The 23,698-nt window shown below is 40.5% G+C and overlaps 1 protein-coding gene across 30 annotated transcripts in view; it reads left to right on the forward strand.

Moving 5' to 3' along the window:
• CALD1 (caldesmon 1) overlaps positions 1-23,698 on the forward strand; it is a 255,661-nt gene that overhangs the window by 118,249 nt on the left and 113,714 nt on the right. For 21 of the 30 annotated variants that reach the window (XM_065029712.1, XM_065029778.1, XM_021298735.2 and 18 more), the window contains one exon: positions 5,147-5,240. The exons of the other annotated variants lie outside the window; for them this stretch is intronic. The gene's annotated coding sequence lies outside the window, so the exon portion shown is untranslated. The remainder of the gene's footprint in view (positions 1-5,146; positions 5,241-23,698) is intronic. 30 annotated transcript variants of the gene reach the window in all.

The raw sequence follows: 23,698 nt of genomic DNA on the forward strand, positions 1-23,698 counted from the left end.
TTTCCTGCAGCTCACATTCTTCCTATGGATTTGTGCTAACTGATACTTCTCTGCATCACTGAAATCCCCTTCAGATGAGGCCACAGAAAGATGAAGCTATAATAGTATGAGTGCTTCATAACCTTTGAAAAAATAATGATGGCATGTAGCTACACATTTAAAAGATGAGAGTATTTCCTTGAAGACCTGTGGGATGTGCCTTAATGGTGATTTTTCAGCTGAGATTAAGATGGCGCTTGGACTCTCAACCCTTTATTTAATAATATATTAACACATATAATGTTATACTAAGGTTATTGAGAGCAGCTATTAGGTTAGAAATTTCTAATGTGTAGCTTCAACTCTCTTGTAAAAGGGTAATAAACTCTTTGGGAGTAAGAACTACCTTTTTGTCCTACTGTTTGTATAGCCACAGAAAGTTGGGCTTGGTGATACTACTGCACTGGCAGTCCTAATACTGGCAGAAACATTGATAACTATGAGATGACTGCAGCCTTCTGGAAAGAAGACCTCAGCTACATCAAACTGCCTATGTTCAGCAGAGCACATAAATGTGTGCTTAGCCTGAAGTTAAAGGGTTTTTTCTATGGTTTTAAAATTAAATTCTAACTTAAGTGTATCTCTGTGTGAGAAGCGTGTTACTTTACTTCGAATGCTGATGGTTTGTACTGATAAGCTGCTTGTAAGTGGTTACGCAAGCAATTCACAGGAGACAATAGACCTCACCTCTTTAGGTCATCGTCGAAAAAAAATTCCTTGGGTACCTGTTCAGATAGCAAAGGATGAGTTCGAGGCTTCCTGTTCCCCTCTTCTGTGGACAGCACTTATTTGTCAAACACTAATGAAAAGCCTTCTTTGTGTATATAGCACATCTGAGGAAAAGTTGAAGTTTTATTTAAGTGCTGCCTCTGGAATTTTTTAATAAATACATAAACTGTATGGCAGACCTGGCAACATAAAAATCAAAAGGAGGAAAGGAGATATGGAAGAAATACATAAACAAAGAAATACTTCACCTGGAGTGTTTTTTAAAAAGGTGGTTTCCCATTCTCATTTTCATGACTCGAGGGGAAAAAATAATTTGCACGAGAGCCAATATTGAAATCTATGGGTAAAAAGTCCTAGCTGTAACTGGAATTAGATTTTAAATTTAACAGCCACTCTATGTGTATAGCCACACTATGCCTGTGATAAAGAGGAGAGATGATGACAAAAAAGGTAGAACCCAACTCTTCCTAATGATATCCAGTGGAAGGACATGAGGAAAGGGACACAAACTGAAATACAGAAAACTCCATTTAAATGTAGGGAAAAAAAATACATATATATATCTGTAAGTGATCAGCACTGAAACAGATTTCTCAGGGAGGTTGTGGAGTGTCCATCCTTGGAGATAGCCAAACCCCAACTGGACATGATTCTGGGCAGCCTGCTTTGAGCAGGGAATTGGACTAGATGATATCCAGATTTGCCTTTCAACCTGAACTGTTCTGTGATACTGTGAAATGATTTGCTGTTTTTAAAGACTGGAGGAGGAATTATTTTATCTATTACACTACTAACTCCGAACCCAGTAAGTAGACTCGGTTACCTCCTTTGTGCAAAAGAACTGTAAAGTACACTCTCAAACTCTTCTTTGTGGTGTTTACACTCTCTTCTAGTGATGTTATTTCACTTTCCTAAATGATTAAATATGTAATTGGGACTGAAACCCAGGTGTGCTATTTCCAAAACAGCTTCTTAACTACCTTACTGTTGGATAATGTGGGATTGCTCCATTATATATGATGCAACGAGGAATACTTCCTATGTGCACACCACACCTAACTGTGCATTAGCTGAGTGAGCCTTAAGCTGGGAAGAGACATAGCTGGGTCCTTGTGTCAGTATGAAGGTTTAATTATTTGTCCAAAGTGAATTATATCTTCACATAGGATATAATTAAGTTGTGGGACTCTGTTATGGGATTTTGCTGAATGTTGGCAGCTAATGGAAATAATAATGGAAAAAAGGTGCCATGGAGATCAGTAAATACACAGATTCCACCTTTGACTCAGGCATCCTGGCAGTCACAAGTTGTTGTCAAGTATTTGTGGGAAGCATCATTATATGCTTTCCCCTTTCTTACGTTCTACTCTAAACACCTGCTATTGGGCACTGCCAGAGACAGTATACAGAGCTAGTCAGACCTTTAGTCTAGTTCTCTTTATACTCTTAGCACCAGCACTACTAGGAAAGAATGTGGAAGAACATCCTACCACTATAGAGTTCTTTGGAAGATATAGGCTGAAACCCCTGCAAGAAGAGATGGGATTTGAATCCTGTTACAACCCCAGCTGTTGAGGCATTGAATAAAATGGAGCACCTGCAGCACGTAGTTTGGTAACTGTGCTTCATAACTTTATTTCTATTCAAAGCTACCTGGTATAATGGAACCAAAGTCATTAACAGAGTAGAGAGTAATAAAACCATGCTTTTCTTTGTCTGTGCATGCACATAATTTTAATCAAAAAAACACATTTAAATGTCACAGGTCAACTTCTGAATGACCTTGGATGTGATTTGGTTTCCCTTGTTTCCGTAATCAAGGTAGTAACAACTTCCTCATTTCTTAAGCCAAAAAGTACTTTGATAAATGCACTTTCAAGAGCTTCTGATAAAAGTATTCCTGTTATTAAAATTGACCTGTGCTAGCCGAGAATCTAGTACTGATGTTAGCTGGAAATTGGGTTCCACTCCGTGCTTGAATGTGCAGTGCTGGGTCTGTGTCTAGGTCTGAAATGCTGTTAATGCCATTGTGTGAACGAGAGCAGAACATGAACCCAATATTTATGGTCAGGGGAATCTGAAGGACTGAAGAATCGGTAAAAGTTGTGCCAAGTTTACCACTGAAGATTACAGTCCAAAATGTGTCCAAACCCTAGTGATGTTTCTTGGATTGGAGCGTTTAGATCTATGGAGTCTGGTTTTTGACCTGGACCTGAACTTCCTTCATGCTTAAGTTGCATGTAAATTTCCTGTTTGTTAAATTATTCTTAGCCCTTCTTATTCAGCTCACAATGGAACTGTGGTGTGATAGATGTTCTTTTGGCTGGCAAATAGCGAGTCATTTTGTCATTTTGTTGATATTATACAAATTATACTGATTTGTATATCAAATTATACTGATATTATACAAATTATGCTGAGTTCAGTTCAGAAAAATGTTGCTTTAGGATAGAGCAAATACAAGGAGGATAGCAGAAGAGGGCTTCGTAACTGTAAGAAAGAAAAGGCAAATCATTTGGAGGTTGTCTCCACTTAAAAAAAAAAAAAATCTTGAAGAGTTTGAAAGAGAGCAAAAGGTCTGAAGCAGAAAAAGACTTTTAGTCTCAGGATCCTCCTCATGCACAATCTGAATGTCATGAAGTTATGCCTACTGAAAGTCAAGTGGTGTACACTAAACAGTAGAAGGGGCAAAGTCAGTTTTCAAGCTAGTGGAAAAAGTTTGAATGAATTCAGTGACCTGGAAGGACTTGCATGCTATTAATGAGTTGGAGCTCTGTGGAGTGATAGAGCCCAGTCTGCTCTCACTGTAAGCAGGAGTAACCAGTGAGAGGAAGATGACTTGAAGCTCTTCATTGTTTGTTTCAGACCTAGATGATTAGAGTTGTCCTCTTAAATTGCTTTTTTCCTGCTCTGTGATTTGCATATGCATAGTAATGCTATGCATCAATAAGGTACTGAGATCTCTTTTGAATCTAATGCTGAAACTTCTAACGAAATGAAAAAAAATCTGGGCTTTGGCCACCCTAAAGTTTTCAGTAACATAAATCACTGGCAGGTGTCTATAAAACCTCGATACTAGATTGTAAAACTGTTTTTGAAATTGCTGAATAGTCATTTACATCAAGAGTCCTCGAAAGTCTGTGAGTTTCCAGAGGAAAAAAACAGAAATTAATACAAGTAATGGACCCACATTATGATCTTAAATTGCAGAAAATAAGCTTCAGTGATTCTTAAATAATCCATTTCTTCTGTTTGCACCAGGATGTTCTGTATGAATGTCTTCGGGTCTAAAGAGACCATGTAAACCTCTCTGGAGAAAGTTACCATTTTTATTTTTACTATGGTTGGACTGTATACTATCAAGTGGTAGCTGAATGCAGACTGAGTGTTCAGGGAAAGAATATCCCATTTCAATTGAGCTTGTTCTTACTGTATTACCTGGTATCCATTATGAGTTTCTACGAGATCATGAGTTGTTGTACGGTCTTTGTATAAGGGTGGCAGCTCATTGTTCTGCTCTCTGAATTGGCGTTTATAAAATTGTTGTCATGCTGGGTCAGAGCAAGGTCCATCTAGGTTAGTAACCTATCTCTGACTGAGGCAGTCACAGTAAAGCAAGAGAAAGCAGGTGAGTGTGGAATGGCTCTCGCTTTTACGTGCTCTCCCAGAGTCTGGCAATCTTTGCTCTGGGACTTTCTAAACCAGAGGTCACATCTAGACTATCATATCTCATAGCTGATGAAACTGTCCTCCATGACTTTTTTTGATTCCTTCTTGAATCATAGTTCTTGTACAACAATAAACAACATTTACTGTTTAAAAATCATTTAAGACCTTTCTCACATCCTGCTTCAGTCACCTCTTTTTCAAATGGAAGAGTCATACTCTAGATAGGCTCCTAGATGGGAACTGTGCCATATCTCTTACTATTGGTTTCCCTTCCTGGAGATCTTCTTGAGAAAGGGTAACCAGAACTTTGTGCAAAACTCAAACCATAGATATGTTATGTATTCATATGTGTGATCTAGGTAGAGCCTAGAATTTTCCCTAATGATTCTTAATTTTCTTTTCACATCTGCTGGCTAGTCAGCTAATATTTTCAGAGAGCTTTTCCTCAGACTCCAGGATGTCTTTGAGTTTAATTGGCTCATTCAGAGTTGATCACTGTGTGTCTACAGAGATAAGTTGTTGTTTGTGGTTTGTTTGGTTTTTTCCCTCTACCTTTTACTGAATTCAGTCTGCCCATAGAAATGAAAAAAAAAACCCACAACAACTTTGTAGGGGTGTTGTTAAAGAAGACTTTACCAAATAAAAATGAAAAGTGCACAATAATTATGCCAGTACTAAACGGTGTTCTTTGTTTTCTATTTCTGTACAGTGATCACCTCTAATTTCTGGAGTCATCATTTTAAATTAATCAGCAGCTGGTTTGTTACTGAAAAGCTCAGAATACTTCCTCTGATTTCCTTCCTGTGAGTATGATCAAAGTAATTACCTCAGATTTCCTTGCCTGTGGTATTCAGAAGTTTTTATCTGTATTGGGTTTTTTTTTGTATTGATGCTTTTATATTGGATTTTTTTTTTTTTTCTTCTCCCTGTGGGCTTACTTTTTGCTTTGGGAGCTGATCCAGATCCTTCTGAAAATCAGTGGACAGCTCTGTAGTCAAACCCTTGAGTCCTATTTCTTTGGGGCTACTGTCTCCAGAAATTACTTTCTGCAGAACTGATAGCAGATTTAAAGGATTTTTGTCTTGAATTCTATCATTAAATAAAAATATTTAAATTTTACAGTAATCATTTTGTGGTTGTGTGGCCACTCTTTTAATAGCTCTATTTATTTCTCTGCTGGATTTGAACAAGTTTTTTGCTTGCAATGGGATTTTAATACATACTTACTTGCCTTAAGATCATGTGTTGGTGTCTGTTGCATTCTTGTTAGAGCAAGCAGGTGCTGAGGAGTCTGTGAGAATTGCAATAACCATGTTTACTGACTATTTATGATGTGTAAGACTCAGAGATATTTTTACAAACATTTTACAAACATGTCACTACTAGAACAAGTGAGGGCTCACAAACCACTTAAAGAAAAAATATATAATGTGTGTAAAATTCAGCCCCTCAATATACAGAAATTCCAGACTGGACACAAACTGGCTCTGAGTTTAAGCAATATCTATGACAGCAGACTGATGGGATCAGAAATACTGCATCAGTGTCAAGGCAACTCCTTTAGATAGCCTCATCTTCAGTTAATAGAGGGTACAGTGAGGTGCTTATTCTCACTAATTGAGTGATCATGTTCTCTGTGTGCCTGGACCTCCTCTGTACGTCTGCTCCATTCTACCTCTTCCTGGCAAGAACAGTGTGGAGGAGAAGAGAGACATGGCAGCTGGCTGAACACTGGTTGCATTCCTTTTCTTCTCCAGCAGCCTTCCCCCCCATTAGAAATGCTGTTTCTGGGCCCAGTTTAGCTGTTTTTGTCATTGTCCTTGGGGAAGCAAATTTAACTTTGACTACACTGCTGAGAAGGTTTGAAGTGCTGAATGGGTTGATAATTGTTGCAGGCTATTCTCTGCATTACTTTTGAGTCTTTGTGGGGGGAGTATTTGAGACTGAAAACAGATACAATCTGGGATTTCCAGTTTGTAGGAAATATTGATATTGCAAAATTGGGATTTCATTTTGATTCAGAACAAGCCTAAATGTTCTAGAATTTCCCATTAAACACTCCAGTGATATAACTGAATTTAAGTTCCTACTTGCTTCCTTGGGTGGTGCATTTATGAGGTACCTAAATTCCTTAAAAATTTGACCCAAGGAGAAGGGAGGCCATACTGTCCAAAAGCAAATGGGATCCAAAATACAAGTGCTCTCCCCCTGTGGTTAAGATAGGACATTCAAAGAGAGCAGTGAATGCCCTCCAGAGTTTTTCTGGCAGTTCAGCGACTGGAGTTGTATTTATAGATATGTCTGAGCATGCAGACTCAGGTGTTAAAAGAAAGCACTTCAGTCCCTCAAAACTGAGACTGTACTTCAGTGTATTTCTGTGCTGGTGCCTTATTTTGGTGCTTAAAATGCACGTGAAAATCCGTTCTTCAGAGATTCGTTCATCTATTCCAAGTGTAGGTTGCAGGGCGACTGTCATCTGTCTCGTGCTGAAGTCCCCATGGTGCTTGCACAGCACTGGCCAAAGTAGTGTTGAAGAATTCTGTCATGAAGAAGGAAAGGCAAAATATGATAATACTTTCCACACTTAACTTCCTCTTTCATATTATGAAGCTGGCTGAATAGAAGGATGGTCTTTAGGGGACATGAATGAAAATACCATGAAAAAGGCTATTAGTTGTCTTCAGAAAATCATTAAAGGAAATGGTGTGGACCAATACACTCATTTGGAAAGGAAATAAAAACCCACATTATTTCCATAAAGTACTGGAAAAAAGGCTCTTTAAGTATAAAAAGCAGTAGTGTAGTTTAGTTTTGTTATGACAGTCCTGTAACTCTTCCATTAGTTAATGCAGCCAAATCTGACTTTGGAAGACAATCTGAGGCATACTTACATAAATCACTTTCACAAATAAGTGATACCCTATAAAGTTAAGTTTCAAAGTCACTGGTTAGTGATGATTGTTTCTTGTCTTCCTTGGAAATACACATTTTTGTTAAAAGACAAGATGTTTGTGATTAGGAAACATGTAAGAAAGGTTTTGGTCACCTTTTCTCTTCAGTATTCAAGACTGAAAGCTTTTCTGTAGAGTCTCTGAAGACATTTTTTCTATGGCTTTATTGTGATGAGTTAAACTGAGATGAAAGTAGGGTCTTCCTTCTCACATTGGTCCTCTCTGCTGCTTGGAGGAGGAGGTATAGCACTCAGTGTTGACTGAGTTTCCCTGTAACTTCTGGGACTTCAGGTGACTTCTGTGTGCAGCTGGAGCATTTTTTGGTAAGAACTCTTTTGTGAGAGATTAGAACCTGGTGGGTTTTGTGCTGCATTGCATTGCATTGCTGAAGAGGTGTTAAATATGACTGGAGTTTGGTTTAGTTTAATACCAGCGGATCAAGCTTGGGAAGCAGTAGTGTTGTTCTCCTGGATGCAATTAACAGTTGCATGAAAATGTCATGGCTGCCTTTGGCTGCTGAGCCCAATTTCTGGGTATCATTTGCTAGACAAATCTTATTGCTTGTAAAGAAATTTGGGGCTAACAGGCAGCTGAAACAAAGAAAAACAGAGCATCATTTAGATACAGAAAGTTACGCTTCATTTAAGGGTGAACCAAAATGAGTAAACATGCTGTGACTCACCCCAAATTTTGGACGAAGAAGATTTTTTATTTTCCAGGAATTACACCACCTAGGAACTGTAAAACTGACACACTGAGCAGTTGAAGACAAATCTGCTTCTAATAAACCATGCCTTGCCAGACAGAGGTTTAAGAAGATTAAAAAAAAAAAAATCTGAACAAGCACAAGGATCATATGTAGGGGCAGAGTCACTGCTGTGCTGAGAGTGAAGGGAGTGGAGTTGATTATCTGCATCCTCCCAGTAGGTAGGGAGCAGATATAGCTCGCTGGAGAGGATGTGGCAGAAGCATGCTGTGCTTTGGCTCTGTTCACTGTCAAGGAGTCCATTGGAGAGCAGTACCAAGCACAGCTTAGGCACAGCAGAAGCTGTATCTTACTGTCTTCTGTGCAATATTAATCTTCTGAGGCAGGAAATGCATGTGCTGAGGGAAAGACAGGCTGGGAACTGGGATTCTTCAGTCTTCATTGACAACTGGTTTTCAGTGCAGCCACTTGAGGAATGGGGGGAAATGGCAGAATGTTCCCACCCGGTGTAGAAGGAAGAGGGTCCCTGCTGTGACCACCCCACCCTCCTGGGTTCCCTTGCAAAACAGGTGTGAGGCCTTGCAAGCAAAACCAAACAACAACATTGAGGGGGGTGTTTCCACTAAGTTGGAGATGCCACAGAGGCTAAGTCACCCTGCACCCCCCATCAAAACAGTTCCCACAAAGAAATAAAGTCAGGTTGTGGTTGTAGGAGACTCCCTTCTAAAGGGAATAGGCCCTATATGCATGCCAGATCCACTTCTTAGGGAAGTCTGCTGCCTCCCTGGGGCCAGAGTTAACGATGTAAAAAGAAAACTTCCTGCCCTGGTTAGGCCCACAACTAATAATTTTTCAGGTAGGCAGTGATGAAACTAAAAAGAGAAAACTAAGGACAAGAAAGACTTCAGGGCCTTGGGACACATGGGCAAGGGATCAGGAGCACAAGTACTGTTCTCTGTCCCCGCAGTTGCAGGGTACAATGAGGAAAGATGTAAAATGACACACCAGATCTATACCTGGCTGCAGGACTGGTGTCACCAGCAGAATTTTGGATTTTTTGATCATGGGTGGGCTTGCACCTGGCCTGCTAGCGACAAATATGACAAATACGACAAATACCTGTCTCAAAAGGGGAAAAGGATCCTGGGGCAGGAGTTAGCAGGACTCATTGAGAGGGGTTTAAACTAGATTTGAAGGGGGAAGGGGAGGAAACCGGGTCTGGCAAAGGCACACCCAAAGGTGCCATGTCAGTGTTTGAGGGTAGTGCTGGTGAGGCCCTTTGGTCTGCTGTCCCAGTGGAGGTAGGGGATGGAGAGCTGTGCAGCAGCAGAAACATAAAGGTTATTGATATGTTAGAAACTGTGGAAACACTTGAGGATGGCCACAAAGGAATTAAGGCTTCTCACCAGAAAAAGGTGGTGGAATCAATGGCCCAGCTGAAGTGCATCTATACGAATCCATACAGCATGGCCAACAAACAGGAGGAGCTGGAAGCCATTGTGAGGCAGAAAAGCTACAATATAATTGCCATTGCAACAAGGCAGACATCCTGGTGGGGCTCTGTTACAGACCACCCAACCAGGATGAAGAGGCAGATGAAATATTTTGCAGGCAGCCGGGAGAAGTCTCCCAATCACCAGCCCTTGTTCTTATGGGGGACTTCAACCTACCAGATGTCTGCTGGAAATACAACACAGCAGAGAGGAAGCAGTCTAGGGGACTCCTGGAGTGCATGGAAGACAACTTCCTGACACAGCTGGTTAGTGAGCCTGCTGGGGAAGGAGCCCCACTGGATCTGTTGTTTGTAAATAGAGAAGAACTCATGAGCAACGTGTCAGTTGGAGGTTGCCTGGGGCATGGTGATAATGAAATTATTCCATTTTCTATCCTTGGGAAAGTCAGAAGGGTTGTCAACAGAACTGCTACTTTGGACTTCCGAAGGGCAGACTTTGACCTGTTTAGAAGGCCGTTTGGCAGAGTCCCTTGGGAGGCAGTCCTGCAGGACAAAGGAGTCCAGGAAGGCTGGTCTCTCTTCAAGAAGGTAATCTTAGAGGTGCAGGAATAGGCTGTCCCCGTGTGCCAGAACGTGAGCTGGTGGGGAAGAAGGCCAGTGTGGCTGAATAGAGAGGTGAGGTTGGAACTTGGGAATAAAAAGAGAATGTATAAGCTTTGGAAGGAGGAGCAGGCTACTCAAGAGGAACAAAAACATTCTGTGAGGTTATGCAGGGAAAAAATTAGAAGGGCCAAAGCCCAACTAGAGCTGAGCCTGGCTACCTCTGTAAAAGGCAACAAGAAATGTTTCTGTAAATATATCAGAAACACAAGGAGGGTTAAGGAGAATCTCCATCCCCTGATGGATGCAGAGGGAAACACAGTGACAGAAGATGAGAGGAAGTCTGAGGTACTAAATGCTGCCTTTGCCTCAGTCTTTAATAGTCAGAACAGCTGGGCTACAGGAACTCAGCCCCCGAGCCAGAAAACACGGATGGGAAGCAGAATGAAGCCCAAATAATCCAAGGGGGAATGGTTAGTGACCTGCTACACCACTTGAACACCCACAGGTCTATGGGCCAGATGGGATACATCCAAAGGTGCAGAGGGAGCTGATGGAGGTGATCACAAAACCACTTTCCATTATCTATCAGCAATCTCGGCTAACTGGGGAGGTCCCAGTTGACTGGAAGTTAGCTAATGTGATGCCCATCTACAAGAAGGGACAGAAGGAGAATCCAGGGAACTACAGATCTGTCAGTCTGACCTCGGTGCCAGGGATGGTCATGGAGCAGATTATCCTGAGTGATATCACATGGCACATACAAGAAAACCATACAATCAGGCCCAGTAAACATGAGTTTGTGAAAGGCAGGTCCTGTTTGACCCACCTGATCTCCTTCTACAAGGTGACTCACCTAGTAGATAAGGGAAATGCCATGGATGTTGTGTACTTAGACTTCAGTAAAGCCTTTGACACTGTATCCCACAGCATTCTCCTGGAGAAGCTGGCAGCTCAGGCCCTGGATGGGTGTGCTCTTTGATGGATAAAGAACTTGCTGGGGGGCCAGGCTCAGAGAGTTGTGGTGAACAAAGTCAAACCCATTTGGCAGCTGGTCACGAGTGGTGTTCCCAAGGGCTCAGTATTGGTGCCAGTTCTGTTTAATCTCTTTATCAATGATCTGGATGAGGGGATTGAGTGCACCCTTAGTAAGTTTGCAGATGACACCAAATTGGCTGGGAGTGTTATCTGCTGCAGGGTAGAAAAGACATACAGAGGGATCTGGACCAGGTGGATGATTGGGTTGAGGCCAGTCATATGAGGTTTAGCAAGGCCAAGTGATGGGTCCTGCACTTGGGTCACAACAAGCCCAGGCAGCAGGAAGCTTGGGGAAGAGTGGCTGGAAGAAAGGGATCTGTGGGTGTTGATTGACAGCCAGCTGAACATGAGCCAGCAGTGTGCCCAGTTGATCAAAAAGGGCAACAACATCCTGGCTTGCATCAGCAATAGTGTGGCCAGCAGGACTAGAGAAGTGATTGTGCCCCGTACTTGGTGAGGCCACACCTTGAATCCTATATTTACTTTTGGGCCCCTCATCATAAGAAAGACTTTGAGGTACTGGAGAGAGTGCAGAGGTGACGAAGCTGGTGAGGGACCTGGAGCACAAGTCTGATGAGGAGCAGCTGAGGGAACTGGGGCTGTTTAGCCTGGAGAAAAGGAGGCTGAGGGAAGACCTTATTGCTGTCTACAACTACCTGAAAGGAGGTTGTAGCATGGAGGGTGTTGGTCTCTTCTCCCAAGCAGCAAGTGACAGGACCAGAGGAAATGGCCTCAAATTGTACTGGGGGAGGTTTAGGTTAGATATTAGGAAAAATTTCTTCATGGAAAGGGGTTGTCAGGCATTGGAATAGGCTGCCCAGGGCAGTGGTGGAGTCACCATCCCTGGAGGTGTTTAAAAGGCCTATAGACGAGGTTCTTGGGGACAGGATTTAGTGCTGGAGTTAAGTTATGGTTGGATATGATGATCTTGAGGGTCTCTTCCAACTGAAATTATTCTATGATTCTCAGCTTCATCACAATAAGCTCCCCTGTCACTTTAAAATGGCATTACTGGTACTGTTGCTTTGAACTTCCCAGGGACATTTTTCACTTGGAGTATGTAAGTTTAGGGAGCAGACTGATCTCTTTATGATAAATGGGGCCAGTTGTTCAGAACCCTGATAATCATTATTCTGTGCAAAGTTAAAAAAAAAAAAAATATTCCCTACTTCCCAGCATGTTGTGTGATTTTCCTTGCCTACATTTCAGTGATACTTTCTGACCATGGGATGAAAGAGCCTTGATCATATACTTCTGGATCATCTGGAACTGGGAAGCAGCTGAAATCTCAAAAGAATATCTTGTCTTCAGCTAATGTTGTAGACTCAGGTGCTGTGGAGGTTAGCCTCAGAAGTGCACCAGCCCTGTTAGATGTTTATCTGAACTGAGCTTGAACTCCCAATCTCTGGAAGTTCCTACATGCCTGTTTTCCAAGAAGAACCTGATCTTTGCAGCTCTTTCTCACACGAGCGCTGCAGGTTTGGAACTGTTAAGTCTTTGACATGACTCTTGTTTTCACTAAAGTCCCTTTACACAGTTCAGGCACTCAGGGATCTTAAAATGAGAGTAGATAACATTTAATAGCATAAATGAGAAACAGTTCCCTTTTTCCTTCCCTAAACTGGTGAGTGCTGACCTTGAAAAAGCCTTTAAAGTCTCTGCAGGGAGACAAATTTTTGTTGGAGAGCAGACACTCCAAACTACAAGAGATTACCTGAGGAAAATAAGTGTGGGACTTTTTTTTTCCCTTTTTGTGAGAAAATTCTTTTCTTTTACTTGGTACCAACATGTTCGTCATCAAGAAGTATTTCTGTCACAGAAATTCAGAACTGCTTGTTCTCACCTTTCTTTAGGATTTTCTTTTTAAAATTTACTCCTTTTACACATATTCATATGTTCTGGTTATGTGAAAGATATTCAAGATTCCATTTGTATTTTGAATATTGTTTTCTTTTTTTAATGTGGAGGGCAACTTTTAAATATGCTTTGAGAAGGGGGAGGCAAGAAAAGCTGTCATCCATCAACTGATATTAAGTCCAACTTTGAAAGTTTCATACAAACTGAGTCTGACTGTTAGTGCAGACATGATAGAAATTAGCTGTGACTTCATGATACCAGCTGTTTCTCTGACAGGTTAAAAGGGCACATAACTAGAATAGCATCTCTTGTTGAAAGTTATGTTTCCCTTTGTTAAATGTGGGAGCCTCAGGCAAAAAATTGTAGTCCTTAGTTATGTGACGTGTGCAGTCTGCTACATGTTCTTGGAGATTGGGGGGCTTTTTACTGATGTTTTTCGAAGACAGGGTTATCTTTAGTATTCTCTTTTCACTAGTTTCATCACTGAAACTGTCATGTTTTTGCCTTGTGTTAAAATTGAGGATAATCTAAGCACTTTCTTCCTTACAAGTAAAAAAAAATACTGAACAGCAAAACCTGAGAAAATTCTGCAAAAATGAAATTGCAAATCTCAAAGTAAAATTTAATTTCATGGATTATCTTTATTAGTTGATTCCCTCCAGTTGTTTTTTTTTTTTCCTTACCAGAATTTTCATGTGTTTTTATTCCATACTAACTAGGTTTACATAGTCTTTAACAAACTGACAATCAGTGTTAACCGAGTATAGTTTATTCTGGCAGCAGATGAGTCCTGCCACAGATGCAGGAACACCAGAGCCAGCTCTCTGCAGTCACATCTTGGGCCTTGATGCATTTCTGGTGCCAGGTGGCTATGTAGAGCTTCCCTACTGCACCCAGTGCCTGAGCGAGGAGGGTGCCAGAAGTCTAGGGGACAGAAAGGCAGAGTTGATGCAGCTGAGGAACTTTGTGTGGAAGCAGCTGAAGGTGTACCCTTGTTACTAGAACTTACAAAGCCTAATCATAAACTGAAATGGCTCTGAGCAAATGGTAAAACAACACCAAGGTGGTAGGTGCCCCATCCCTGGAGATGTTCAAGGCCAGGCTGGAAGGGGCTCTGAGCAACCTGATCTAGTTGAAGATGTCCCTGCTTATTGCAGAGGGATTGGACTAGATGAACTTTGAAGGTTCCTTCCAACCCAAACTATTCTATGATTCTGTGATTTGGGTGACTTAACATTACTGTATATCTGCATCCCCACCGTGTATCTGTCTGACCTTAACATTTCTACTGACCAACTCAGGAAACACAACGTTGGCCGTACTACATAACTATACTGAAACAATGTGATTTATTAATCAACCAAATTATTCTTATTTCTGACACTTGACTAAAAGCCAGTAATATTTCAAAATTTATTACTACAGATAACAGGCATATTCCAATTGAACCAATCAGGAAAGGGGCAATACTAAGAATGGAGTTACGTTACTATTGTCTCACCTCAAAAGAGGTACTTTTCGCAACTGGATTTGTTGTTTTAAGGGGCCATGCAGTAACTTTAGGACTATGAGCAGTGTGAATGGCATTGCTCCTTCCAGATTTTAAGTGGTACCCCACAAAGGAAGGATGCCATTGCTAGGGTGAAAGTGGGAAACTTCTCTGCAGAGCATACCTTCTGTTTCAGACAGGTGCAAGTTAGAATGACTTGATGATATTTTGGCCATGTCAGAAATTACCACGAGTCCTGCATGTCTTTCTACATGGAGTAGAGAAGCATCTATTTAAGCCATTATATGAGATGACTGTGCAAACAAACCCAAATCCTACTGAAGATGCAGAAAAGAAAAAAATAGGCATGGATGTAAAACTGTAGCAGGCATGAGAGTGAAAGGACAGAGTTAAGATTGTTGAAAATACTAACTTCTATTCATAAATTTCTTGCAGTAAATAAAAAAAAAATACATATCAAAATGAAAGTTTAGTATGTTCTGGTATTTATGCATTGCTGATGATAACGTAAAACACTAAATAGAAATTTTCAAGCACTAATAAATAGGTTTTGGCAAGTTCTGTTGCAAACATGCAACTTTACTATCTAGCATCTGTTTCTGAAATTATGTGAAGTATTTATTTATAATTTTTTACCATGATAGTTTAAGTGACTAGAGAACATCTTGTTTTCATTAATGTGTAGAGTGGTATGTCAAAACACAAAGATCCATACATGACATTTGAAGAACAAAACCCAACCACAAGAAGTTCTTCTGTATTCTTAATGGATTTTTTTTTTTATTTTTTTTTTTTTTTTTGATGATGTAGAAGTCCCATTGGCCAGTTTTCTGGTTATGGTTATATTATGGTTATATCCCTGCAAACCTGGAGTGTCTCCAAAGAGATCTTAATCCTTCCCTTCCACTCGTGCTGCTGTCAGGTGGAATATGAAAGCAAAGGGCTAGTTATTGATGCAATCTAAGTAAAAATTTGCAGGAGATGCTAGAGACTGTATTAATTGCTAATGTGCAGTAACTGTCAAGAGGAAAAAGTTCATATGGAAAACTTAAACCAGTAGCACTGTAGCAAGCAAATGATGTGCTATCAAATGTATGATAGCTGCAGAATCCATCATCACAGTTGAATTTTACAGCCATAATGTCAGACCATCATTGCCTCTTGCAGTATCTTATTCAGAACATCTCATAATAACTTCAGTAAAAGAAGGGATGCTAGCCCTCAAATACTAGAATTTTAATTAATCTTTTTATTCTCTGAAAGTACATTACTTGTAATGAAAATGACATTTTTTCTCATTTTGTATACTAAACTGTTGAGTTGTATTGTTAAGAACTTCAATCAAGCTGCCATATTCCTCTCCAAGATGGTTACATTCAGTGTTGAAATGATATTGGCTCCTTTGGGTATTTGGGAGAGAGCAGACAATAGATATAGTCCTCTGCTGGGCCTGCTGCTTCACATCCTCTGTGGAGAGAGGAGTTTGCACAGTGACTGAGTGACAGTCAAATACTTGAGTACCATTTCAAGAACTCGAGTAGGCCTGGCACCGCTGAAGAACTCTCTTCATCCAGGTGACACATAAGAGGGTATTCCTGATCTTGAGTTGCTTTGGGATTTATGGTGTAGGATAAGGGAAGTACCTTTACCGTAAGTGACCACTGTTTTGTAGATGCTAATCATGCAAAGTGACTTACTATGTGTTTCATACTGTTGCCCCTCTGGCTGGCTAACCTCTTATTCCTTTGCATTTCAACCTGATTAACTCACAAGGATCAGTAGTCATTTACTTTTTATGTTTATTTAGTATAACACTCTGAGACTTCTTTCTTTTGAAGACTCTGAATGCAAAAATTCTATTCTGTGTGAGTAAAAGGGGCAAAATCTGACCTTGAAAGTGACTAAAAATTAAGAACTTGCTTCTGCCAGTGGCACACTGAACATTAGGTTAATCCTTACATAGTTGTGTTGATGAAACAGGTTACTTTCTTTTTCCCTCTTTTCCTTTCTTTCCTCTTTTCCTTTCAGTTTCCTTTCTTCTTTCTTCCTTCCATCCAGCCCAAAACAAAGGTCTGTAAGCAATGGTCTTGTTCAAAGTACAGAAACCTTGCTTGAGTGAGCCAGAATCCCTTTACTTAAATGACTTAATTTTCAAGCAGTATGAATCATGCAGCACCTTCACAAGCTCTGGCTAGAATATATTGGACATATGTTTGTTCTTTAGGCAGTTAGAAGAGAATAGAGAACTGGAGGTCATTTGAGTTACAACTACTTTGGGGGATTTTTTTTTTTTAAACATTCCTTCTAGCAAATGCAGTTTAAATCGGTTTGTTTATATGGCATGGAATTGGAAAGGCTCAAGCTAACCAGGCTTTACACAATGTGGCCTTCTTCCAAATTAATCTAAAATATTTTAATCCCTCTGGAGTTTCTTTATCCTGTGCATCTGTGCTATAGTAGAGACATATTTTCAACATTTCTTTGAGGAAAATTACCTTTCTTTCCCTCCAATTGTACTCAGTAAGGTCAGTGGAGCACTGTTATATACTATTTAAACATCTGAGATTCATCATATATCTGCACACCAGAAAGAATCATCATAAAAGGTCTAATGAATCCTGACTGCTAGCCAAGCAAGGGAGTCCCCTTACAGATACTGAGTGTTAGAAACAAAGAATACATGAAAAATACAGTTTTTACACTTCAGCTTTATAAAATTAAGAATGAAACTTCCCCTGAAGAAGGGGCCAGGGAATGTTTGTGACCCTCAGAACAATTTTGGCAAATCAAAGTCTATTTGAGTCAAATTCTGAAGTCATTGCATGGGCCAAGATAGTTGCTGTGTCTGCCTGGGAATTAGGGGCTCAGGCTCCCTATGGGATCAGACATGGCCTGAGTGGGACCCTGGAGGGGCTTCTTGCTCCTGGGGAAGGAGCCACTTCGAGTCACAGTCAAGCTTCACAGCTGGCTATCTCAGCCTCTGGCTGCGTGCCTATACTTGGTTTTAAGGACTTTTTGTTTGCTAGTTCAGTAGCAAGTTTATGGGACTAAACTCATTTTACTACCAGGGAACTGAACTACTGAGGAAGGCTTAGGTGATAGTTTTTTTCTATTTCATTTTTAATAAAATTATTTTCCAGGCATTTAAAAAACTAGTGCTTCTCCTTCAGCTGCCAGTAGTTCCAGTCAGTCTGAAAAAGCTACATGGAGAAGATACAACTCTGATCTTTTGGAGATTTTATCTGGAAACTTTTTATAGGGGGCATTCTTATCCGAAATACGGTTATATAACTGTTATACTGTTAGAGATGCCACCAGCTCTGGTTTAATAACTGAGTTTATTTTAAACTAATTCTTCCTTTGAATACTGCTAGGTCATGAAGTTCAAATAGCTTTAACAAAATTCTAATAAGCATTTGAACCTCTGAAGGAAAAATGATATGCTGAAGGCCTCTGTTCTGTGAAGGCACAGGGTTTTACCACAGTACTGTGGTTTGGTTTGGTTTGGTTTGGTTTGGTTTGGTTTGGTTTGGTTTGGTTTGGTTTGATCTGGTTTGGTTTGGTTTGGTTTGTTTTTTTAATCACTGAAGTCCTGCAGGGACTGCAGAGAAATGAGCTTCTCTGCCAGCCTGTTCCAGGCTGGTGTTGTCCTTGTCCTTAATCCCAGTGTGCTCTGTTTTTCCCAACTATAATATGCAGGAAACAGTGCTGGTCTACTGCACAAGGGGCTTCAGGGCAGGGGTGGTGGAGTGGCATGCTGGGATAATGATGATCTGAATGAAAACATCCAATAAGATCAATCAACCCAGATTGTCCTTGCTTTTGAATGAAGAACCATATCTACCCAAAACATGCTTTCCTCATCTTTTCATATAGTCAGAGGTATTTTGGGACCATTGAAAGCCATACAGTAATGGAAAAAATTCCAAGTGCAGCAGGAGACCACACTGGAAGAAAAACTCACTAAGTGCCAAGTGCATTTCTTTTACTTTTCTTACTGGGACTGGAAAATATTCCCTAAATAATATTTCTGGATGTAGAGGAGTAGAGAGGGAAAAAATGAAAAACAATCCTTTAAATTCAGTAGGAGCCTATTTTAATGGCTTGTTTAATCTGCCAGCTGGCACAGCATTGACTTCTTGCTACACATACTTTAGGGAGACCTATGTAGTTCTTGGAACGAAGTTCATATTAAGTTGTAGAATTTCTAAATATTAATAAATTGGCAGGACTGTTTTTTGGTACTTAATAGAAATCAAGAAACTGCTTAGTCATCTCTAAAGATATTTCTGTCTCCTTTTAATGTAAATTCCAAAATAATATGGGCTTAAAGCAGTAGCAAAGATAGTAAAAATTCAGATCTGTTCCCATTATGTACCCTCTTTGAAGTGTGTGCACATCCTTCAGAATTTGCAATAATGTGTATTCCCTACATGACACTTTACATTGGGCAGGGTTTTTCTAAGGTCATTTGTGACACTGTTTTATTTGAAATAAGTACATTATGAGTTTGTATCTTTGCCAATGCTCTTTGGCCAGGAGAAAAACTGGTGCCATCTTTATGTGGAATTTTGTTTGGGGTGTCTTGCAAGTGGTGTGACTCAATAGGTGCTATAGAGTATATAGCACATGTATTTTATATGTCTGTAAGTGTTCATGCTTTTTTTTTTTACTTGGCTTTTTATGAACGCACATGAGTGCAAGCAAGTGCAAACTCGAAGTGCAGTGTCAGTTATATAACATTTATACTTTCTGTTTCTAAAAAGTTAGGCTACATCAAGAAGCATGTCTTCTGTTTTCAATTACTTTCAGCATTGGAAAAGCAAAGGAGAAAACACTTAAATACAGACCAACCTGTCCTTTATAGTTAGGGAATCTTTTAATAATATCTGAAGTGACACTTGCCAGTATTTACAAGGATTTTGTAAACGTTTTATTTGGTCCAGGTAACCACCGAAAAAATGGGATGTTTTACTAATATTTATTTATGAATTTCAGATCTGGCTTTCATTTTCTTTGTTCACCTTAAGGGTGCAAGCTATTTTCAGGATTTTTATCTGTGGTGTGGATTGTAAAAAATCCTCCAAGTTTGCAAGCATTATGAACTAGGATTTTAGTTTGATCCTTCTCTGTACATCTTTTCCAGACTCTAGGTCTTTTTTCAGACCTCTTTCCCATTGTTGCTCCCCTCAACATGTTTTTCTACATATTTAATAGAGTACTCCTGCAGAGGTTGTTGCTCTAGTTGTTTTCTACTGCTGTAGAGCCATCAGATCTGGTAAGCTGTGAAGCACCCCCCATCAGGAGGCCTCAGTACATACATGTCAGTCATACGTCCAGTTATTTCTGCCTTCATCATTTTGAAGAACGCATAAGATTTGAAGGCTGAGTTCAATTTTTTTTTTCCAGCTAGCCTATAGCTAAAGATGAGGCGACAGTTATGAAAAACAATTTGCTTAGTAAAAATAGATTGCTTTCCTATTCACAGAATATTTGCAAACAGATTGGAAGTTATCCTCCCGTTTCTTCCCTTCCACCTTTGTATGTCTGGTTTTGGCCAACACTTTGTTCACATACAAACCTACTCTGCAGATTGACTGTGAAAAATGTGTTTCATTTGCTTTCGTTGCCCAAAACTTAGATTGTGACCAGCTGTGTGCGCTCTCTGTCACATTCTGAGCTGAATGGACCTACCATGACATCAAAGGAGGCTGGAGGAGACGCCATAGGGCTTTTGGATCCTTAGGGAAGAGGACATAGGGAAAGGCAGCAGATAATAAGTGGTACAGAGATATTTCATTTATTTTTTGAAGGAAAATGGAATATTTTGTTTTCTGGACCACACAGACATTGTCTGAGACATTGTTGCTAAAAAAAATGAACAACTGTAAAATTTATTGGCCTGATGCAGTGGTCAAGTGTGACTTCCTTTTGTCACATTAATACCGGGTAAGTAGGTATGTCTCTGTGCTCTCAGCATTAAGTGCACAGGACTGACAGATGTGTCAGGCCTCATCTGTCTTGTTTAACTGACTCTAAGCCAGGCTCTGTTGAAAGTTTTGGTGATGCTCTGCCGGCGCAGGGCAAAGCTGTGCACTGTCACATACAACATTACTGATGGATCAATGCATTGCTGTCATGGTGTTTTCTGGCAATAAGTGTTTGAGCCTGAATATCTAGATAACAGTCAGATTGCTGTCAGGACTATTTAACAGCTTCTCTATGAGAGTCTCATGAGGGGAGCTGGCAGTATCATAATCTTGCTGTGTTGGTTTTTATGCTGGCTCATGCATGCCATGCAAGTGTGTCATCTTGCCTATCTTTTTCTTGCTGTTGTTGTAACAAAGTCTCACCATTGGTGGGTCTTCTGGTTTGGCCATGTTGTGCTAGTGTTTCCTTGCTTTCAGATAAACTCAGCCTAAAGTGAGGTCTATGGTGTAAACTTCAAATATCACAAATAGCTTGAGGGGCATCTATTTTGAAGTATCTTGTTGAAGTTGTCTTGTCAAAAAGCTTTGCATTTTTGTTGCCCTGCTTTACCTCTTTGAAGCTGGCACTGACCTCATGCTTCAGTTTTCAACTGAAATGATGCAGAATTGCTGACCATTAGAGGTAAATTGATATAACTACTTGGCAGGAAACAATCTGGATTTCATTTGTAAGGATGACTTTAAAAGTGTGAGCTGGAAAAGCCTAGTAGAAAAAATGTCTGCCACTGGTTCCATTACTGGTAGAATTCCACAGATTTCTTTGATGCTCTGCTGTTCAGTACCTAGACGTTCAGCTGCAATGTATCTATCATGGTGACATGCATTATATCTGCGCAAAGTAAGTGTACAGGTACTGGGAGGGAAGATGAATTAATTAAAAGTTCAAGAGCAACTGGCAAGACCTTGAAAATTTATCATTCATTTCTTCTGAGGAACTATTTGGATTCAAAATACTTAGTGTCTCTTACAGCACAACTAGTAAGATCAGCAAGCCAAAGAACTTTAGGGGCCTTTTTTGTAGTATTTTTTCTTTAAAAATGAAGGGATAATGACTAAACTTGATATTGTTGCTTTTTGCTTTCTCAATAGAGCAAGCAACAGAGACCTCTCAATGCTTATTAGAGATTATGATGGTCAGCACTAGACAGAGCTGGATCATAGGGCTGCATGTTTTAACAGGAAAAGAGGAAAGATTGAAAATACAAAACCAAAACCACAGTAAGCTGGCTACATTGTATCTTCTTCTTATTTTCTATTATTTTTTATGACTGCCTATGTAGCTTAATATATTGTTTTGTATTTTGAAATGCATTCCTGAAAACATGTGGAGTTTGAAGTCTGGCTGAGTGAACGTTGCTGTTGGAACCTTACCTTAGACTTGCTCAAACATTATTTTTAATGGTGTTACCTTAGCTTTTTAATTTGTGACCTGAGAGGTGCAGAGAAAGAGTGTGAATAGAGTGCTAAAACATTCATAAAACCTACTTGGAAACAAAAAACTTCAGACAATGTATTGTTGAAATATTGTGTGAAGGTCAGCAAGGGTAGTGCAAAGGTAGGACAAGAGGGAGCATCACATAAGAGGGATGGGAGCAGAGTAGCAGAATCAGGGAGGCAGATGCTTCCCATCCTTACTGGTTATTGACCCTGATGAACTCCTTGCCTGGACAGGGAAACCCTTCTCTCCAGTGGAGAGGCAATTGCCGAGAGATGCACTGCTACTGCTGGCTTCCTTGCCAGTTCTTGTCTCCTTCTCTGGAGACCTTCAAAACCTGTCTGGATGCCTTTCTGTGTAACCTTATCTAGGTGTTCCTGCTCTGGCAGGGGGATTGGACTAGATGATCTTTCGAGGTCCCTTCCAATCCCTAACATTCTGTGATTCCGTGAAAATAAATGTTACTGCACTTGGACAGAGCAACATCTTCCCTGGCTGATGCCTGTCCTGCACCTAACCCAGACCCTCTGTAGTGCTGGAGCTGTGACTGCTTCTCTCAGTGTGAGTTGTCATGATGGATACCAGACTGCCCTGTCTTGTGTCACTCCTGCCGGCATCATTGGGTGACTAACTTGACTAGGCAAGAGCCCTCAGCAAACTTTTTGCTCTCATGTGGTGGTACCTCATCACATGGGCTGGTTGTGGCTTTGCACATCAAGAGAGAACTAACAGCATCATGGTGACTAGCACCCCGTGCATGGTCATCAGCTCCTGCAGACATTTCTGTCCCCAGCTGCATTGCCACTGCACCTAGTCCCAGTTTGGGGTCAGGCTCTGCCACTCTCCCAGACAGTTGCTGTCCTGAATGGGAGTTGTGTCACTACTTGTCTGTCCTGGTGAACAGCAGGGGCAGTGTCACAATTTTCAACAGTCAGGGCACAGATTTGCAACAAAGCATGCAGGAGGACTAAATGCATGATGTGGGCATTCTTGTGATTGGATTAACATGATGAAGATGAAGATCTTTGCTGGTAGAAGCAGATAAAAGACAAGGATACCTAGTGAATGATATCCCATTAACTAATTAATGATATGCCGGTGTTGGAATGCAGAGAAAAAGTGAATTCAAGTCAGAGCTCATTTTGGGACTAAGCACTTTTACAAATTGTTTCGTGGACTCCAAAACCCCTTTGATTTCAGTGTGCTTTGTTCTTTGAGATAGGGGCCTGTCCTGGTTTTGGCTGAAATAGAATTGTTTTTCTTCCTAGTAAGTGGTAGAGTGCTATGGTTTGGATTTAGTATGAGAATAATGTTGATAACACACCGTTTTGGTTGTTGCTAAGCATCCAGGGAATTTTCAGCTGCTCATAGTGCTCATAGTGGTCTGCCAATGAAAATGTGGGGAGTGCACACAATATTGGGAGGAGACACAGACGGGAAAGCTGACCCGAACTGGCCAAAAGGATATTCCATACCATGTGGCATCATGCTCAGTATGTAAACTGGGGCAAGAAAAAGGAAGGGGGGATGTTTGGAGTGATGGCATTTGTCTTCCCAAGTAATGGTTACGCATGATGGAGCCCTGCTGTCCTGGAGATGGCTGAACACCTGCCTGGCCATGGGAAGTAGTGAACAAATTCCTTGTTTCGCTTTGCTTCTGTGCACAGCTTTTGCTTTACTTATTAAACTGCATTTATTTCAGCCAATGAGTTTTCTCACTT

The sequence above is a fragment of the Columba livia genome, chromosome 1, assembly GCF_036013475.1.
Source record: "Columba livia isolate bColLiv1 breed racing homer chromosome 1, bColLiv1.pat.W.v2, whole genome shotgun sequence".
NCBI lineage: Eukaryota > Metazoa > Chordata > Aves > Columbiformes > Columbidae > Columba > Columba livia.